At 39.0% G+C, this 19,220-nt stretch overlaps 1 long non-coding RNA gene across 1 annotated transcript in view; it reads left to right on the top strand.

Annotated features, from left to right (window-relative positions):
* LOC135968343 (uncharacterized) overlaps positions 1-19,220 on the top strand; it is a 25,098-nt gene continuing 5,878 nt past the window's right edge. Inside the window, exon 1 of the long non-coding RNA XR_010583007.2 lies at positions 1-611. This is a non-coding gene — a long non-coding RNA (uncharacterized lncRNA). The remainder of the gene's footprint in view (positions 612-19,220) is intronic.

The following is a 19,220-nucleotide window of genomic DNA, read 5'->3' on the forward strand; positions in this document are numbered from 1 at the left end:
TTAGATTTTTTTTTTTTTTTTTTAAAGAGAAGCCTTAGGAATTGTCTCCTAGCTGATTTTCAGGATTCTAATCTTCACTGTCTAAGCCATATGTTTGCATTTCCAGATATTGATTACAGTCACCTGTAGAGCATTTAAAGCCTACCAATGCCTGTACCATCCCTCAAGCCTATCTGATTTGGTTGATGTGTGGTGTAGCCCAGAGGTTGATAGTTTAAAAATGCATTCAAGGAAAAGGGTCATTTTGCAGTGGAGGAACTTTAACCCAGTGATCAAAGTTAATGTCTTCAGTAGTCAGAGATAACAACATATTAGGGCATTCTAATACAATGGATGGAGAAGGTGCAGCATCATCCCTGTGGTATTCTTCTACAAACTGTATAACCTGAGTTTAATCATGAGAAAATATTAGAAAAGTCCAAAATGAGGATCTGCTACAAAATAAGTAACCAATACTCTTCAAAATTGTGAAGCTCTTAAAGGTAAATCCTAACTTTCCCAGATTATAGGAGACTGAGAGAACAGTACAATGAAGAGCAATATGTGATACGAGATTGGATCCTGGTCCAGAAAAAGGACATTAGTCAGAAGATACAGAGGATTTGGATAAGGTCTGTACAGGCATTCATTTTACAGTGTTAATAATCATTTATTGATTTTGATTATTAGGTGCATATCTATAATGTAAATATTTGGGGAAGTTGAATGAAAAGCATATGAGGACTTTGCCTATTTTTGGAACATTTTAGAAAGTCTGAAATTATTTCAAAATTAAACATGAAAAGAAAAGAAAAGAAATATAGATCTGTTAGATATTTCTATTAAGTGTCCAAAGTTGAAGATCATTTCCCAACTTTTTCTGCCTAATGCTGGTCAGAGTAATCTTCCTGGAAATGCTGTTTGTCATGTTTGTGACCTTCTCAAAGCTTTCCAGTGACTTCTCTTATCTGTAGGATGAAGTTCCCATTACGTAGGCTGCCATTCAGTGTCCTCATAGCATGGCCCTAATCTCCCTTTTTTTTTTTTTTTTTTTTTGATCTGTGTTGAAAGACCTGACCAACATTTTACTTTCTTATGGTCAAACTTGTTCTAATTTTTTCTTGCTTGTCTGATGCCCTTCCCTGTCTTCTCAATTTTGGGACTTCAGTCAAGGTGGTGGGAAATATTTTAGAAGAAAAATTATAAAGATAGTTACAGGAAATAGTCACAAATCTTCTTGGAACCTGGGGGTTTGCATACCTTCAGTAAAAGGTTTGGCTGAAAGCAGTTGAGTTATCTTAAAAGCTTAGGGCATAGATACAAAGGAATGTAGAGGAGTTTATCTAAATAGCTTCTTTACTCAGTGGGTCCTATCCAACATTTAATCTTATGCTGGGGGAACTGCTTTTGGGGAGGTCGGCAATGTCAATTACCTTCTAGTGGTGTTTACTCAAGACCTTTGTTATTTAATCTGAACTAAATTAATGCGAATTTCACTGGCAGATCAGGGCCACTGCTGTTAACTCTTTAATGGGCCCTTCTATGTATCCGTGAGTGACTTGGCCACCTAGCCTGCTCTTTCACTGGATATGAGTGTCTGAGTGTATTTGTTCATCCATTGCTGGGTCAGGGTCTGCCGGCTGGAACCAGACATCCATTGCTGGGTCAGGGTCTGCCGGTTGGTGCCCTATGTGAGGACCTGGCATGTTGGTGCCCAGGTCTGAGGTATACCTGCAAATAATCATGACAGAACCTCTGAAAACTAAGGAGAAGACTGTGCGGTTGGTAAGCCAGTAGTCAGTAAGTCAGTAGGTCATCGGTGCCCGCTTGGGATCTCCAATTTCGAGGGAATTGTTCAGGGTAGGCTTTTATCATGGGACAACAGTTATCAGCACAACAGGAGCAGTATCTAAAAGTATTCACACAGCTGCTTAAAGTCACTGGAGCTTCGGTTTTGCAGGCTCAATTAAGGGACCTAATGCAAATTGTATCACCTAACCCATGGTTTCCGAAAGAAGGTAAGCTAGACATAGAGCTTTGGGAACAAGTGGAGAGAAATCTTTTCGTTTTGTCTTGTTTTGTTTTGTTTTGTTTTGAGAGAGACACAAAAAACAGAAAAGGGGGAGATGTGGGAGTTCAGTCAGGGTGGTGGAAACGATTTTAGAGGAAAAATTATAAAGATAGTTATAGGAAATAGTCACAAACCTTCTTGGAAGGCCAGGGAGGTTGCATAGCTTCAGTAAAAGATTTGGCTGAAGGCAGCTGAATTCTCTTAAAAGGTGTAGATACAAAGGATTGTAGAGGAGTTTACTCAGGTGGTCTTAAGAACAACCTTTGATTATCTGCAGGTGCATGATTGCTCTCTACTCGGGAGGTCGATAATGTCAATTATGCTCTAGTGGTCATATGTCCTTGAGGACTTGATTTGTGACCAAGTCGGAGCACTCACTCTTGGTCTCCACCATCAGGGGGAGGAATCATTTTTGAGTCACATTAGGTGACCAGCCTTATCATGGCTGAGAACCTGAGGTTTTTTATTTTTTCTTTTGTTTTCCAAATGTGTTAAGCTCCCAGGAGGGCTTGTCATAAGAAATCCCATCCATTTTGGACTCTTGTCATCCCAAGTCTTTTTGCTTGGATAGGGCTGTGGCAACAGGAGTCTTTTGCTTTCCTAAGCCTGTTCCTGAGAGTACATATTTTATTTTGTTGTGATGGGGGAAAAGATCACTAGGATTGGTTTTTAGCTGAAGAGGTTGTTGGATTTAGTCACTTAGAATCAATACGTCACTGGAAATTCTAATTGTCCATGGCCAGAAGATGGATTCTTTACATTGGGACTTCTAAGTTAAAAAATATTTTAGAGCTCTCTTATTCCAACTGGTTGATCAGAGGATTTAATTTCAAAGAAAGGTACCTACCTAATAGTGTTATGGCTAGCCTTAAATTTTCTTTTAACTAAATTACAGAGCAAAAATCTGACCTAAAACAAAGTTAATTTTTTTTTGTTAACTCAAACTGCTTGCCTTAGAACCTATGAGAAAATAAGAATAAAATCCACTTTACCTTGTCATTGAATAGTTAAAAATTTTATACTTTTACTGCTGTATCCTGTATTTAATTTCAGATGAAGGAACCAGCCTTATTTGTTTTGATATTTGTGTGATTTTCGAGTTTTTGAGGTGCTCCTTCACCTCTTTGGAGATGCCTCATAGATGCTTGGCTAAACCATAATCTTCGTTAAGGCTTATTAGTTTCATTTGGGGACTAATACTTTTGGTTAAAAAAAAAATCAAAAGCCAGAAATATCAGCGGTTTGTCCTACCTAAAATCTGATAATAAGAAATCTGAGGCCGGGTGCAGTGGCTCATGCCTGTAATCCCAGCACTTTGTAAGGCCGAGGCGGGCGGATCACTAGGTCTGGAGATTGAGACCATCCTGGTTAACACAGTGAAACCCCGTCTCTGTTAAAAATACAAAAAGTTAGCCAGACATGGTGGTGCGCACCTGTAGGCCCAGCTACAGGGGAGGCTGAGAGAAGAGAATGGTGTGAATCCGGGAGGAAGAGGTTGCGGTGAGTTGAGGTTGCACCACTTCATTTCAGCCTGGGTGAGAGAGCTTCTCCAAAAAATCTTCAAAAAAAAAAAAAAAATCTGGAAGTGTTGCAGTAGGTAGCTGGTCAGACATGAGCAGGGCAGGAGAGATCCTTCCACCTCCACACACTAGAAATGTCAAGTGTTCATCACCAGGTGATGGTCAAGTCAAGCGGTTGTTAATTCTAAAGTAATATTGGTTGCTTTTAAAAAAAAGGGAGATACAGTCTCACAATATATAGAAAACACATGAAACAGGTGATCAGCAGCTTCCTGATAAGTTCTCAGAAGCTGAGAAAATGGGCTCAAATAGACACATTACGAGGCAACATAATAGCGTTTCTAGTATATGACATTCAGGAACTTTTTTTTGTTTTTGTTTTTGTTTTTTTTACATTTTTGAAGAATTTTTTAGTAACTATGTTTTAAAATTTTTTATTGTTTTATTTTATTTTTAAATCTTTTCTTTCCATAGGTTTGGGGATTTGGTATTTAATTACATAAATTCTCTAGTGGTGATTTGTGAGATTTTAGTGCACCCATCACCAGAGCAGTAGACACTGAACGGAATTTGTAGTCTTTTATCCCTCACTCCCTTCCCACCCTTTTCCCCCAGTCTATTTTATCATTCTTATGCCTTTGCATCCTCATAGCTTAGCTCCCACTTATGAGTGAGAATATTCAGTGTTTGGTTTTCCATTCCTGAGTTACTTCACTTAGAATAATAGTCTCCAGTTTCCTCCAGGTTGCTGCGAATGCCATTAATTCATTCCTTTTATGGCTGAGTAGTATTCAATCATATATATACCACAATTTCTTAATCCACTCATGTATAGTTTACATTCCCACCAGCGGTGTAGACGTGTTCCCTTTTCACCCCTTCCACATCAACATCTATTATTTTTATTTATTTATTTTTGAGTTGGATGGAGTCTTGCTCTTTCACCCAGGTTGGAGTGCAGTGGCATGAACTTGGCTCACTGTAACTTCTGCCTCCCAGGTTCTATCCCGGCCCGCGGGATAGTCGAAGCAGGCCCTGGAGGAGGGGGTGGGAATTTGGGGAACAAGAGATACGAGAAATGGAGACAAGACAGTGCTCTGATCAAGTCTCTTTTAATGGCGGTAATGCAGTGCCTTATATACACTTGGAGGGAAAGGGGTTGGGCCAAGGCGAAAATGATCTCATAGTGGAGGGCGTGACCAAGTAGGTATTGGTTTCTCTGGTCGAACGTCATGTTGCACCTGCGCTGTCAGGTAGTAATTTTCGCGGGCGCGGGAAAAATGGGTGAAGAAGAAGCAGGAAGAGCGCCATCTTTTATGAGGTATTAATACAGGGAAAAAAGGCAAAGATAGGGAGAAGGTGTGGGGTGGAAATGAATATAGCTCAGGCGTTTTTAATCGTCAGTTATTATTCGCTATGGCCGGGGCGTGCAGCTCCGGACAAGGTTCAAGCCGTTCTTCTGCCTCAGCCTCTGGAGTAGCTGAGGTTACAGGCATGTGCCACCTCACCCAGGTAATTTTTTTGTATTTTTAGTAGAGACAGGGTTTCACCATGTTTCAGCATGTTGTACACGCTGGTGTCAAACTCCTGACCTTAAGTGATCCGCCCATCTTGGCCACCTTGGATTACAGGTGTAAGCCACTGTGCCTGTCCAACAACTATTATTTTTTCACTTTTGGATTACAAACATTGTTGCAGGAGTAAGGTGGTATCACATTGTGGTTTTCATTTGCATTTCCCTGATCATTAGTGATATTGAGCATTTTTTCATATGTTTGTTAGGCATTTGTATATCTTCCTTTGAGAATTGTTTATTTACGTACTTAGCCCACTTTTTCATGGGATTGTTTGTTTGCTAATTTGTTTGAGTTTCTTGTAGATTCTGGATATTGGTTATCTTTCAGATGTATAGATTGTGAAGATTTTCTTTCACTCTGTGGATTATGTATTTAGTCCGCTGTCTGTTGCTTTGCTGTGCAGAAGCTCTTTAATTTAATTCTCATCTATTTATTTTTGCTTTTGTTGCATTTGCTTTTGGGTTCTAGGTCATAAACTTTTCACCTAAGCCAATGTCCAGAAGGATATTTCCAATATCATCTTCTAGAATTTTTATAATTTCAGGTTTTAGATTTAAGTCCTTGATTCATCTGGAGTTCATTTTTGTATAAGTTGAAAGATGGGGATCTAGTTTTATTCTTCTACTTTCGGTTTGCCAATTATTTCAGCACCATTTGTTGAATAAGGTGTCCTTTACCCATTTTATGTTTTGGTTTGCTTTGTCAAAGATAAGTTAGCTATAAGTATTTAGGTTCATTTCTGGGATCTGTATTCTGTTCCATTGGTCTATGGGCCTATTTTTATACCAGTACGACGCTATTTGGTGACTCTGGACTTAGAGAATTGTTTGAAGTCAGGTGATGTGACACCACCAGATTTGTTCTTTTTGCTTAGTCTCACTTTGGGTATGTTGGCTCTTGTTTGGTTCCATATGAATTTTAGAATTGTTTTTTCTAGTTCTGTGAAGAATGATGGTGGCATTTTAATGGGAATTGCATTGAATGTGTAGATTGCTTTTGTCAGTGTGGTCATTTTCACAATAATGATTCTATTCATCCATGAGCATGGAGTGCATTTTCATTTTTTGCGTCATCTATGATTTCTTTCAGCAGTGTTTTGCAGCTTTTCTTGAGGTCTTTCACCTCCTTGTTTAGATATATTCTGAGTTATTATTTCTTTAAAACTGCTGTAGTAAAAGGGGTTCACTTCTTGATTTGATTCTCTGCTTGGTCACCGTTGGTATGTAGCAGAGCTTCTGATTTGTGCACATTAATTTTGTATACTGAAATTTTGCTGAATTCATTTATCAGTTCTAGCAGCTTTTTGGAGGAGTCCTTAGGGTCTTCTAGGTATATGATTATATCATCAGCACACAGCGACAGTTTTATTTCCTCTTTACCAATTTGGATGCCCTTTATTTATTTCCCTTGTTTGATTGTGTTGGCTAGGACTTTCAGTACTCTGTTGAATAAAAGTGGTGAGAGTGGCCATCCTTGTTTTGATCCCCTGCTGAGAGTGGATGCTTTCAACTTTTTCTCATTCAGTATTATGTTGGCTGTGAGTTTGTGTGCCAATTTTGCTGAGCGTTTTAATCATAAAACGATGTTGGATGTTGTCGAGTAGCTTTTCAGTGTCTACTGAGAGGATCATGAGATTTTTAAATTCTGTTTATGTGGTGTACCACATTTATTGACTCGTGTATGTGGAACCATTCCTGCATCCCTAATGTGAAAACTGCTTGATCATGGTGGGTTATATTTCTGATTCAGTTAGCTAGTCTTTTGTTAAGAATTTCTGCATCTGTGTGCATCAGGGATTTTGGTCTGTAGTTTTCTTTGTTATGTTCTTTTCTGGTTTTGGTATTAGGGTGACACTGGCTTCATAGAATGATTTAGGGAGAATTCCATATTTTCCTAGCATGTGGAATAGTGTCAAATGAATTGGTACCAACTCTTCTTTGAATGTCTGGTAGAATTCAGCTGTGAATCTGTCTGGTCCTGGAATTTGTTTTGTTGTTAATTTTTAAATTATCTTTTCAATCTTGCTGCATTTTGTTGCCCTGTTCAAGGTTTTGAATTCTTCCTGATTTAATCTAGGAGGGTTTTACATTTCCAGGAATTTATTCATCCCCTCTAGGTTATCTAGTTTATGCACATAAATGTGTTCATACTACTTTTGAATGATTTTTTGTATTTCTGTGGCGTTGGTGGTAATAGCTCCCATTTCATTTCTAAATGAGCTTATTTGGCTCTTCTCTCTTCTTTTCTTGTTTAATCTTGCCAATGATCTATCAATTTTATTTATTTTTCCAAAAAGCCAGCTTTACATTTTATTTATAGTTTTTATTATTTTGTTTCAACTTCATTTAGTTCTGCTCTGATCTTGGTTATTTTATTCCTGCTGGGTTTGGGTTTGGTGTGTTCTTGTTTCTTGAATTTCTAGAAATGTAACCTTAGATTATCTATTTGTGCTCTTTCAGTCATTTTGATGTAGGCATTTAAAGCTACGAACTTTTAGCACACTCTTGGAAGAATTCCAGAGGTTTTGATAGAATGTGTCACTATTGTTCAGTTCAAAGAGTTTTTAAATTTCCATCTTGATTTCACATTTGACCCAGTGATCATTCAGGAGCAAGTTATTTATTTTCCATGTGTTTGCATGGTTTTGAAGGTTCCTTTTGGAGTTGATTTCCAGTTTAATTCTACTGTTGTCTGAGAGAATACTTCATATAATTTTCTTAAATTTATGGAGACTTGTTTTGTGGCCTATCATATGGCCTATCTTGAAGAAAGTTCCATGTGCTGATGAATAGAATGTATATTCTGGGTTGTTGGGTAGAATATTCTGTAAATATTTCTTAAGTCTCTTGACTCCAGGGCATAGTTTAAATCCCTTGTTTCTTTCTTGATTTCTGTCTTGATGACCTGTCTAGTGCTGTCAGTGGAGTACTGAAGTCCCTCATTATTATTTTTTACTCTCTATCTCATTTCCCAGTTCTAGTAGTAATAGTTACATAAATTTGGGAGATCCAGTGTTAGGTGCATATGTATTTAGGATTGTGATATTTTTCTTTTGGACCAGTCCTTTTATTGTTATATAATGCCCCTTTTTGTCTTTTTTAACTGCTGTTGCTTTAAAGTTAGTTTTCTCTGATATAAGAATAGTTACTCCTGCTCACTTTTGTGGCCATTTGCATGGGGTATCTTCTTCTACCCTTTTGCCTTAAGTTTATATGACCCTTTATGGTTAGGAGACTCTCTTGAGGGCAGCAGATACTTGCTTGGTGCATTATTATCAATTCTGCAATTCTGTAACTTTTAAGTGGAGCATTTAGACCACTTACATTCAATGTTAGTATTGAGATGTGAGGTACTGTTCCATTCTTCCTGCTATTTGTTGCCTGGATACCTTTGTTTTATTCATTTATTTATTGTATTTTTGTGTTATAGGTCTTGTGAGATTCATGCTTAAAGAGGTTCTGTGTTGATGTGTTTCCAGGATTTGTTTCCAGATTTGGAGCTCCTTTGAGCAGTTATTGTAGTGCTGGCTTGGTAGTAGCAAATTCTCTCAGCATTTGTTTGTCTGAAAAAGACTTATCTTTCCTTTATTTATGAACTTTAGTTTTACTGGATATAAAATTCTTGGCTGATAATTTCTTTTAAGGAGGCTGCAGATAGGTATGCATGCTCATTTGAGGTGTTCTTCCATTATTGAAGATTACTAATATCATATGTGTTGAAAAGCATTTTGGATTATTCACTTATGATGAGTACTCATTTATTTTTACATTAATTTAATACCATGTACAAACAATATATAAACATAGGTACAGACATATACATCTATGTGATACCACATAGAACATATGCATGTACACATAAAGATAGAGGGAGACAGCAATACTTTAGATTTTTTATTTTAAAACTTTATGCATGGAACCCATAAAACTCATTACTTAAAAAAAAAGTTGCATTTAAATTGTGCTTTCATAAATAGGAAAAGGTAATATTTATCTGAGTAAGCTCTTGCTGAGTTTTAGAGAGAGTAGGTAGTAAATTTATATCTTAAAGCACAGAGAGAGAGAGAGAGAGAAGGAATTTGGGTGTGTTGAAAAAACATTAAAAATAGATGCCAAGGTAACACAATAATGATAGAAATTTGTAACAGAATTTTATAAGGAGATCGATTTTATTGACATACATGGTTTTTATTTTGGTCTGTGTTTTCCAATTGTACTCCAGGAAACATACTACACAGCCTCCCTTCTTAAGTGCTGGTGGGCCACTGCACATGCAGACAGCCCACTTTAAGGGAAAAATCAGGGGAGAAGAGATGCAGACCCCAGAATCATGCCAACATAGAAAAGCCTAAGTCAAAGGTCAAACCACACACATGAAATCTCATCACCGGTTTGGCCCTGTTTTGAGTGTACTTTACGCTCCTTAATTTCTTCTCTAAGACTTTTAAATAAACTTTCACTTTTGCTGTAGAACTTGCCTCAGTCTCTTCTTCTGCCTTATGACCCTTATTGAATTCTTTCTTCTGAAGAAACAAGAATTCAGGCTACTGCAGACTTGTACAGATTTGCTAATATACTTCAATGCCATTCTACATAAAAGAATATATATATATTCTTCTATTTATTAATATAAATATATATATAACATATATGTATAAATATATATATATATATAACATATATGTATTCTTAGAGGCCTTGAATCTACATTCTTGCTGCACTTTATGTAAACAATCCAGGTATAATACTAAAATTTACTTTGGAAATACGTCGGTCCCATATGATTTCTATATCATAAAAATGGGAAACAGGAGGGGGAAGATTTTTCTTTGGAAGAAAACAACAGAACAACAGTTGTTAAATTTTAGACGTGTTCATTTATTTTTTGAATTTCGTTATTTCCCTACAATTTGGACTGAATCCTAAATTTTTTCCTGACTACAATTTTCAAAACTAATGGTTTCAGAATTTTCTTCCATTTTTCTTCCATTTTGGTATATTATAAATTAAAACTCTGCTTTTAATATTTGTATCATTTTTTAAAATTATGCTTTTAAGTTCTGGGATACATGTGCAGAACCTGCAGGTTTGTTACATAGGTATACACATGCCATGGTGTTTCGCTGCACCCACTAACCCATCATCTACATTAGGTATTTCTCCTAACGCTATCCCTCCCCTAGCCCCCCACTCCTCAACAGACCCCAGTGTATGATGTTCCCCTCCCTGTGTCCGTGTGTTCTCATTGTTCAACTCCCACTTATGAGTGAGAACATGCAGTGTTTGGTTTTCTGTTCCTGTGTTAGTTTGCTGAGAATGATGGTTTCCAGCTGCATCCATGTCCCTGTAAAGGACATGAACTCATCCTTTATTATGGCTGCATCGAATTCCATGGTGTATATGGACCACATTTTCTTTATTCAGTCTCTCATTGATAGGCATTTGGGTTGGTTCCAAGTTTTTGCTGTTGTGAATGGTGCTGCAATAAACATATGCGTGCATGTGTCTTTATAGTAGAATGATCTATAACCCTTTGGGTATATACCCAGTAATGGGATTACTGGGTCAAATGGTATTTGTTGTTCTAGATCCCTGAGGAATTGCTACACTGTCTTCCACAATGGTTGAACTAATTTACACTCCCACCAACAGTGTAAAAGCATTCCTATTTCTCCACATCCTCTCCAGCATCTGTTGTTTCCTGACCTTTTAATGATCACCACTCTAACTGGTGTGAGATGATGTCTCATTGTGGTTTTGATTTGTATTTCTCTAATGACCAGTGATGATGAGCTTTTATTCATATGTTTGTTGGTCACATAAATGTCTTATTTTGAGAAGTGTCTGTTCATATGCTTTGCCCAATTTTTGATGGGGTTGCTTTCTTCTTGTAAATGTGTTTAAGTTTCTTGTAGTTTCTGGATATTAGCCTTTTGTCAGATGTGTAGATTAAACGTTGCAAGCTGAAACTAGATGACTTATGTAAACTTCTGGAGAAACCATAGCGACATATACATAAACAACCTTTATGCCTGTTGATGAGTAGACTACACAAAAAGTACACATGAACACTGGGTTCAGACTGCAATTCAGAGAATTGTGTCAGATTGCCATTGCAATTGGAAGATGCTTCAGAAACTCTAGGAAACCTAGTCTATAGACTGCTCCAGACATTACAGGGGAGCCAACATACAAGTGAAAGTGTTAGAGCGATGTTTGTCAAACAAATTACTATAATTGAAGCAGCAGTTGTGTAACTTTAATGTGGTTCCAAGACTATACTGTCCCATTGTTACTGTGACTTCCTTTTGCCCTTTTCTGATTTGTCTTCATCCCATTTTCCATGGGACATGAATTCTTAAGAATGAGTCTTCCTAGTCATGTAGGATCAGATGAAATATACAGCCACAGGGGTCTTCTACAATGTTTTCTCTGAGAGCTTTTGAAGAAATGTGGGGCCAGGTGTGCTTGCACAGGCCTGTAATCCCAGCCTGAGAGTCCAAGGCAGGAGGACCACTTGAAACCAGGAGTTTAAGACCAGCCTAAGCAACAAAGGGAAATAACATCTTTACAAAACAAAATAAATCAAATTAGCCAGGTGCAGTGGTGCATGCCTACAGTCTCAGACACTTTGGAGGCTAAGGTGGAAGGACTGCTTCAGTCCAGGAGTTCAAGGCTGCAGTGAGTACACTTTAGGCGACAGAGCAAGATTATGTCTCTTAAAAAAAAAAAAAGTAATGAAGAAGAAGAAGGAAAAAAAGAATGGGGTAAACATGAAAGCCAAAGATCTCAGGCATCTCCAGATGATTGCCTGAACAAATTGTTTTTTCTTGGCTTCAATCCTTTCAAGATGTATATTTCTTTGTAAAAGAAAGACATGCTGATTGTAACTTTAGGTGAACAATCAAAATCTAGCCCTTAAACTGAAGTATTTTAACTCTCAATCTGAAAACATTTATTTTTTGAGGCATAGAAGAAAGACAATATCAGATCAATTGTTTTGCTGCCCACTCCATCTCTTCCTACCTGCCTTCTCTCTTTTAATCAAATGTATAAATACTAAGCCTCCTGACACCTCTTCAGAGAGAACACAAGCCACTGAGGTTTTTTGAAACTCATGTTTTCCCAGGGTGCAGCATCAAGCTCTGACTCAACAAAACTCGATTGTTCAAGACCCTTGCCACAGTCAGTCATTCTGGATAACCACCATGAGTCCTGGAAAGCCCTTCAGTAATCTGTTGTATTTAAACTGAAGTATTAAATACTTCAGTTGCCTCCCTACTTGATGTGTACCTAGGTGAGTCAGGTCTTCATAAGTCAAACTCTCTTCTTCCATTTCTGCCTTTCCCAACCCTACCACTCAATGCTGTGTGCTCTGATCTGACCCCAGCTCCCAGGTTGTTTGTATTGGTCTAAGAAAGCAAGACCGGGAAGGGCAGGTTGAGAAGGAAGTAAGAGGTCAACAGCCATGGAACGTGGCAAGTGGGGCTGTCATCGCTCAAAGCCACACTCCCTGGGTGCGTTTTATGAATTCTTCTGGATTTGGAATCTTTTCCCTGTGTGTCTATCTAGAAACTCACCCTCTTCCTGCTTTCTTCTCTTTACATTTTCTGTTTCTAGTGCACTTGTTTATCTCCAGAGAATGGTCATGAAAATAGTTGACAACAGAATAAAAAATGACCTTTTGTGAGACTTTTAACCTGGACTTTTTTTTTTTCCAAAAAAGATTGTAGTTTCTAAAAGCTAGCTTTTATGCAGGGCTGTGTAGTTGTGAGTGTAGTGTTTTGGGAACAAGTGCATAAGTGAAGGATGAGACAGAAAACAAAATGCTGGCTGTCAAATCCTGAAAGTAAATGGGACAAAAATCATTTCTGAAGGTGGATGCCATTCAGGAGACCTTGTAAATCTTAGAGTGCCCTCTTACCAGATGAAGTGGAGGATGAGGTTAAATTATGGAGTTAGGTGACAGTGGGCACATACTTCTCTGCCACAGTTCTTTTTTTTTTAATCTGTAAAAATGGGGATGTGGCACTTAGGAGTTTTTGTCAGGACTGTAGGTACATGAAAAGCTCTTAGGATAGTGCCTGGTGCATAGTGAGTGCTGCATCAGTGTGTGAGCTATTATAATTATGGGAATAAGCAAAAGTGCCACCCTGGCCATCTAGAGTGTGGAGGTACTTTCCAGTCAGGGTCCAGGCTGGCCAGCTGGAGATAAAGCTGGTTAGTGTGAAAGCTTAATTTCCAGGAGTAGAATTTAGGAGGAGCAATTCATGCACAACATTTTGTAAACATTCCTTTACCCAACAGTAGGAATGCTCAAGTGGGTGTGGCTTCCGTGACAATCATTATCTCCTGGGAATCTAAGAATGTGTCCTAGAGTTGAATGGCTTTGATGTAAGCCAAACCCGGAAGTGGGCATCAGGGTTGCCTTGCAGATAGTATTCATCTTGAAAAAGAGAACACTCATCTTGCTAAAAGAATACCCTCTTCCGGCCCAGATCATTATTTTTGTTTTTGTACTATCCTAATTTTTAAGGTGTAAGGAGAAAGACTGAGGAATAAAATAAAGAAGTGCATGTATGAAATAACAGGTTGAATTGAGACTGGTATGTGTAAGTTGAGAGAAATCATGTATACATTTTGTGCCAACATAAAAAGGATTTCTTGTTGCAAACAGACCTCTCCATATAAATAATACTCATTGCCTTTAGTGCATAGCGGACTCTATCACAAGAACACATCATCAGAGTCATGAGAGAATGGGTAGTGTGGCTTCTTTAATTGGCAGTTCAGACTGAGAAAGTTACTGAAGAGAAAGGAGTTGAAGGAGAAGATAGGTGACGGCAAGAAAAATGGGATGGTGAAAGGAAAGGACTGAAAGGAATGTTTACCGAGGGCTTATCAGGTACCAGGCTCTGTGACTAATGTCTTGCACATGTTAATTTACTCTTTCACTGTCATTTTCTGTTGCAGTAAGAGTCAGCCTTACACTGAAGATGAGGAAAGAGGCTGAGGGAGGTCAAATGAGGGGCCTAGGGTCATGCAGCCACTTCATAGCAGAGCTAGTATGTTTCACTGTGGTTTGTGCAGACAGAAAAGTGAGACACGGAAGGAAGGCAAAACGTATTTTTGTTGTGGGTAATGTTTATGAAAGTGACCTGTATGAGAGAGAATAATGGCCTCTTAAAAATGTCCACATCAGGGCAGGGTGCGGTGGCTCACGCCTGTAATCCCAGCACTTTGGGAAGATGAGATGGGCAAATCACGTTGGTCAGGAATTCGAGACCAACCTTGCCAACATGGTGAAACCCTCTTTCTACTAAAAATGCAAAAATTAGCTGGGTGTGTGGCGGGCACCTGTAATCCCAGTTACTTGGAAGGCGAAGGCAGGGGAATCATTTGAACCTGGGAGTTGGAGGTTACAGTGAGCTGAGATCACCACACTGCACTCCAGCCAAAGCAACATGAGTGAAACTGTTTCAAAAAAAAGAAAAAAATAAATCCACATCCTAGGACTTGGAACACATGCATTTATTTTCTTGGAAAAAGCACTGTTCAACGGTGATGCAGTTGATTATCTTCAGATGAAAAGCTTATTCTCAATTATCTGGGTAGCTGCATCCATGTCCCTACAAAGGACATGAACTCATCCTTTTTTTTTTTTTTTTCTACTTTAAGTTCCTGGGTACATGTGCACAACGTGCGGATTTGTTACATATGTATACATGTGCCATATTGGTGTACTGCACCCATTAACTCGTCATTTACATTACGTATATCTCCTAATGCTTTCCCTACCTCCCACCCCCTCCCCACAGTAGGACCCGGTGTGTGATGATCCCCTTCCTGTGTACAAGTGATCTCATTGTTCAATTCCCACCTAAGAGTAAGAACATGCGATATTTGGTATTCTAATCTTATGATAGTTTGCTGAGAATGATGGTTTCCAACTGCATCCATGTCCCTACAAAGGACACGAACTCATGCTTTTTTATGGCTGCATAGTATTCCATGGTGTATATGTGCCACATTTTCTTATCCAGTCTGTCATCGGTAGACATTTAGGTTGGTTCCAAGTCTTTTGTATTGTGAATAGTGCCACAATAAATATATGTGTGCATGTGTCTTTATAGCAGCATGATTTATAATCCTTTGGGATTATAAATATGTGTGTCTCTGCATGTGAGCTAGGTCTTCTGAATACAGCACGCTGATGGGTCTTAACTCTTTATCCAATTTTCCAGTCTGTGTCTTTTTATTGGACCATTTAGCTCATCTACATTTAAGATTAATATTGTTATGTGTGAACTTGATCCTTTCATTGGGATGTTACTTGGTTATTTTGCTCATTAGTTGATACAGTTTCCTCCTAGCATCGATGGTCTTTACATTTTGGCATGTTTTTGCAGTGACTGGTACTGGTTGTTCCTTTCCATGTTTAGTGCTTCCTTGAGGAGCTCTTGTAGGGCAGGCCTGTTGGTGACAAAATCTCTCAGCATTTGCTTGTCTGTAAAGGATTTTATTTCTCCTTCACTTATGAAGCTTAGTTTGGCTGGATAAGAAATTCTGGGATGAAAATTCTTTTCTTTAAGAATGTCGAATATTGGACCCCACTCTCTTCTGGCTTGTAGAGTTTCTGCTGAGAGATCCGTTGTTAGTCTGATGGCTTCCTTTTGTGGGTAACCCGAACTTTCTCTCTGGCTGCCCTTAACATTTTTTCCTTCATTTCAACTTTAGTGAATCTACAATTTTGTGTCTTGGAGTTGCTCTTCTCGAGAAGTATCTTTGTGGCATTCTCTGTATTTCCTGAATTTGAATGTTGATCTGCCTTCCTAGGTCCGGGAAGTTCTCCTGGATAATATCCTGCAGAGTGTTTTCCAACTTGTTCCATTCTACTAGTCCCTTTCAGGTAGAGAAATCTGATGTAGATTTGGTCATTTCACATACTCCCAAATTTTCTGGAGGCTTTGTTCATTTCTTTTTACCCTTTTTTCTCTGAACTTCTCTTCTCACATCATTTCATTCATTTGACCTTCAATAACTGATACCCTTTCTACCAGTTGATCAAGTTGGTTACTGAAGCTTGTGCATTTGTCACGTAGTTCTTGTTTCATGGTTTTCATTTGTATCAGGTTGTTTAAGAACTTCTCTACATTGGTTATTCTAGTTAGCCGTTCGTCAAATCTTTTTTCAAGGTTTCTAGTTTCTTTACGCTGGGTTTGTACTTCCTCCTTTAGCTCGGAGAAGTTTGATTGTCTGAAGCCTTCTTCTCTCAATTTGTCAAAGTTATTCTCTGTCCAGCTTTGTTCCATTGCTGGCAAGGAGCTGCATTCCTTTGGACGGGGAGAGGCGCTCCGAGTTTTTGAATTTTCAGCATTTCTGCACTGCTTTTTCCCCATCTTTGTGGTTTCATTTACTGTTGGTCTTTGATGATGGTGACGTACAGATGGGGTTTTGGTGTGGATGTCCTTTCTGTTTTTGTTAGTTTCCCTTCTAACAGCCAGGACCCTCAGCTACCGGTCTGTTGGAATTTGTGTGAGGTCCACTCTAGACCCTTTTTCCCTGGGTATCAGCAGTGGAAGCTGCAGAATAGTGAATATTGCTGAACAGCCAAAGTTGCTGTCTGATCATTCCTCTGGAAGCTTCATCGCAGAGCTATACCCGGCCATGTGAGGTGTGGGGTGTCAGTCTGCCCCTAGTGGAGATGTCTCCCAATTAGGCTACTCAGGAGTCAGGGACCCACTTGAGCAGGTAGTCTGTCCGTTCTCAGATCCCAAACTCCATGCTGGGAAAACCACTACTCTCTTCAAAGCTGTCAGACAGGGACATTTACATGTGCAGTGGTTTCTGCAGCCATTTGTTTGGCTGTGCCCTGTCCCCAGAGGTGGAGTCTACAGAGGAAGGCAGGCCTCCTTGAGCTGCGGTGGGCTCCATCCACTTGAGGCGCCCCTCAAGTTTCCATTAATAGGCTCTCCACAAGGGTTGCATTCCATTCCCAGAGCTATGAACATCTGCTTTTCTGGAATGGGAATCTTGGTGATGTGAAACCTCCCTGAATACAAGTCCATTTATAGGCTCTCTGCAGGGGGAAGTCCATCACGCGCTGTTGGCTCATTCTGGCAGCCTATCCTGGCATTGTCTTTACACAATCCTGCATGCAATTTTGTATTTACAATAATCAGGAGCATTTCATCTCTTATTCCATAGCAATGGTTTCAGGGGGTCTCCCTACAGGACTACAGTTGCGCGCCACCACACCCGTATAATTTTTGCATTTTTTGTAGAGACAGGGTTTCGCCATATTGACGAGGCTGGTCTCAACTTCTTGACCTTGTGATCTGCCTGCCTTTTCCTCCCAAAGTGCTAGGATTATGGATATGAGCCACTGCGAATGGCCCATAAACCATACATTTCTTTCTGTTTTTGAATTCCAGCCCAAGAGAAATAATTTGATATTTGAAGGATAGCTGCACACAATTATTTGCACCCAAATAAAAATGTTTGTAGATTGCACCACATGAGGGAGACTACCAGTATGACTATCAGGATGAAAATATCAAGAGTTTAGAATATGTACCTTAGGCAAGATGCAAACCAACTACGATAGAATAGATCAAGGAAGAAGCCAGAAGAGTCTAGTCATTTTAACCAGGCAGCACATTTGTTGATTTTTACAACTGAGTCTCTATAATGCCCAATGTATTTATCCATGTGCAACAAGAAGACAGAAACTGCACAGGCTCCCACTTGTTTAGCTGGTAGAGAGCAATTCTATTTTCTAGCATTGCATGTCTATGTTAAATTAAAACAGGGAGTGAGAAGAATAGGCAAGTATAGAAGTAGAAGCCTAAAAAAAAACTCCATAATTTGAGGAAAAAGTTGAGTTAAAGATGCAGCTAAGGGCAGTTTTTGGGTGGGCTAAAGGATCTCTTGTTATGTAAAAATGTGTGCGCCAGGTGTGGTGGCTCACGCCTGCAATCCCAGCACTTTGGGAAGCCAAGGCATGTGGATCAGATGAGGTCAGGAGTTCGAGACCAGCCTGACCAACACGTAGAAACCCCGTCTCTACTAAAAATACACAATTAGCCTTGTATCATGGCGCATGCCTATAATCCCACCTACTAGGGAGGCTGAAGCAGGAGAATCACTTGAACCCAGGGGGCTGAGGTTATGGTGAGCCAAGATTGTACCATTGCTCTCCAGTGTGGGCAACAAGAGAGGAACTCCATCTTTAATAAAAAGTGTTTTTGACATGATATATCTGACACTCTTACCTTACTCTCAGAAGCTACTTCTTGTGAAATCCTAAGTACAGCATTATTTTGGAAAGCAAAGGAGACAGGCATAAGCAGGACAAATTAAGAGAGGTAAGAGTCTATCATGATTGATAGTCTTGTTCTGACATATTGAGAAAAGCAGTCCATAGTGTAAAGTCATCAACTTGCTGTTGTGGTTTGTAGTTTAAGTGTCTCTAAGTTATGGTGTTGAACATTTGGTGAGCTCTGAAGGGCCCACACCTCAGACACGAGGGTTTTCCCATGAAATTTACATTGATTTGTCCACCTCTAGCTTATATGGCTTCAGGAACTGAGCTGTTCCTGTTCTTAATGATTTCATTGGAGAAAAATGAACTGGAAGAAATAAAAGAATTCGGGGTCCAGTCCAGTCTACCAATGGATTATAAATACTCAAAGATAATGAACAGTGCTTCAATTTGGTAACAGGTGTACTACAGTTTTTCTTTTCAAAATAATTTATCTCTATATAGGGGTCTCTATTTTTACCAAAGATAACCCCAGTAGGATGAATTTTTTGCAAAATAGGTTGAGTCTCACCGAACTTGCCTAGATTTTTTACCTAAGTGCAGCAAGAGTAGCAAGGGACCATAGAGGCTCTTTTTAAACTTTGCTGTGCTAGAAGTTTTATAAGACTCTCAGATCAAACTTTCAAAAACCTCTTGAGACTAGGAAGTCAAACCAAGGCCAACTTCAGACTTTGCCTGCATTCCCTATGGGTTTATTCTATGTATATTCTCAAATACAACATCCCAGTCAAAGCCTTAGTAATAAAGCCA

This window comes from Macaca fascicularis, chromosome 19 (assembly GCF_037993035.2).
Source record: "Macaca fascicularis isolate 582-1 chromosome 19, T2T-MFA8v1.1".
Taxonomy (NCBI): Eukaryota; Metazoa; Chordata; class Mammalia; order Primates; family Cercopithecidae; genus Macaca; species Macaca fascicularis.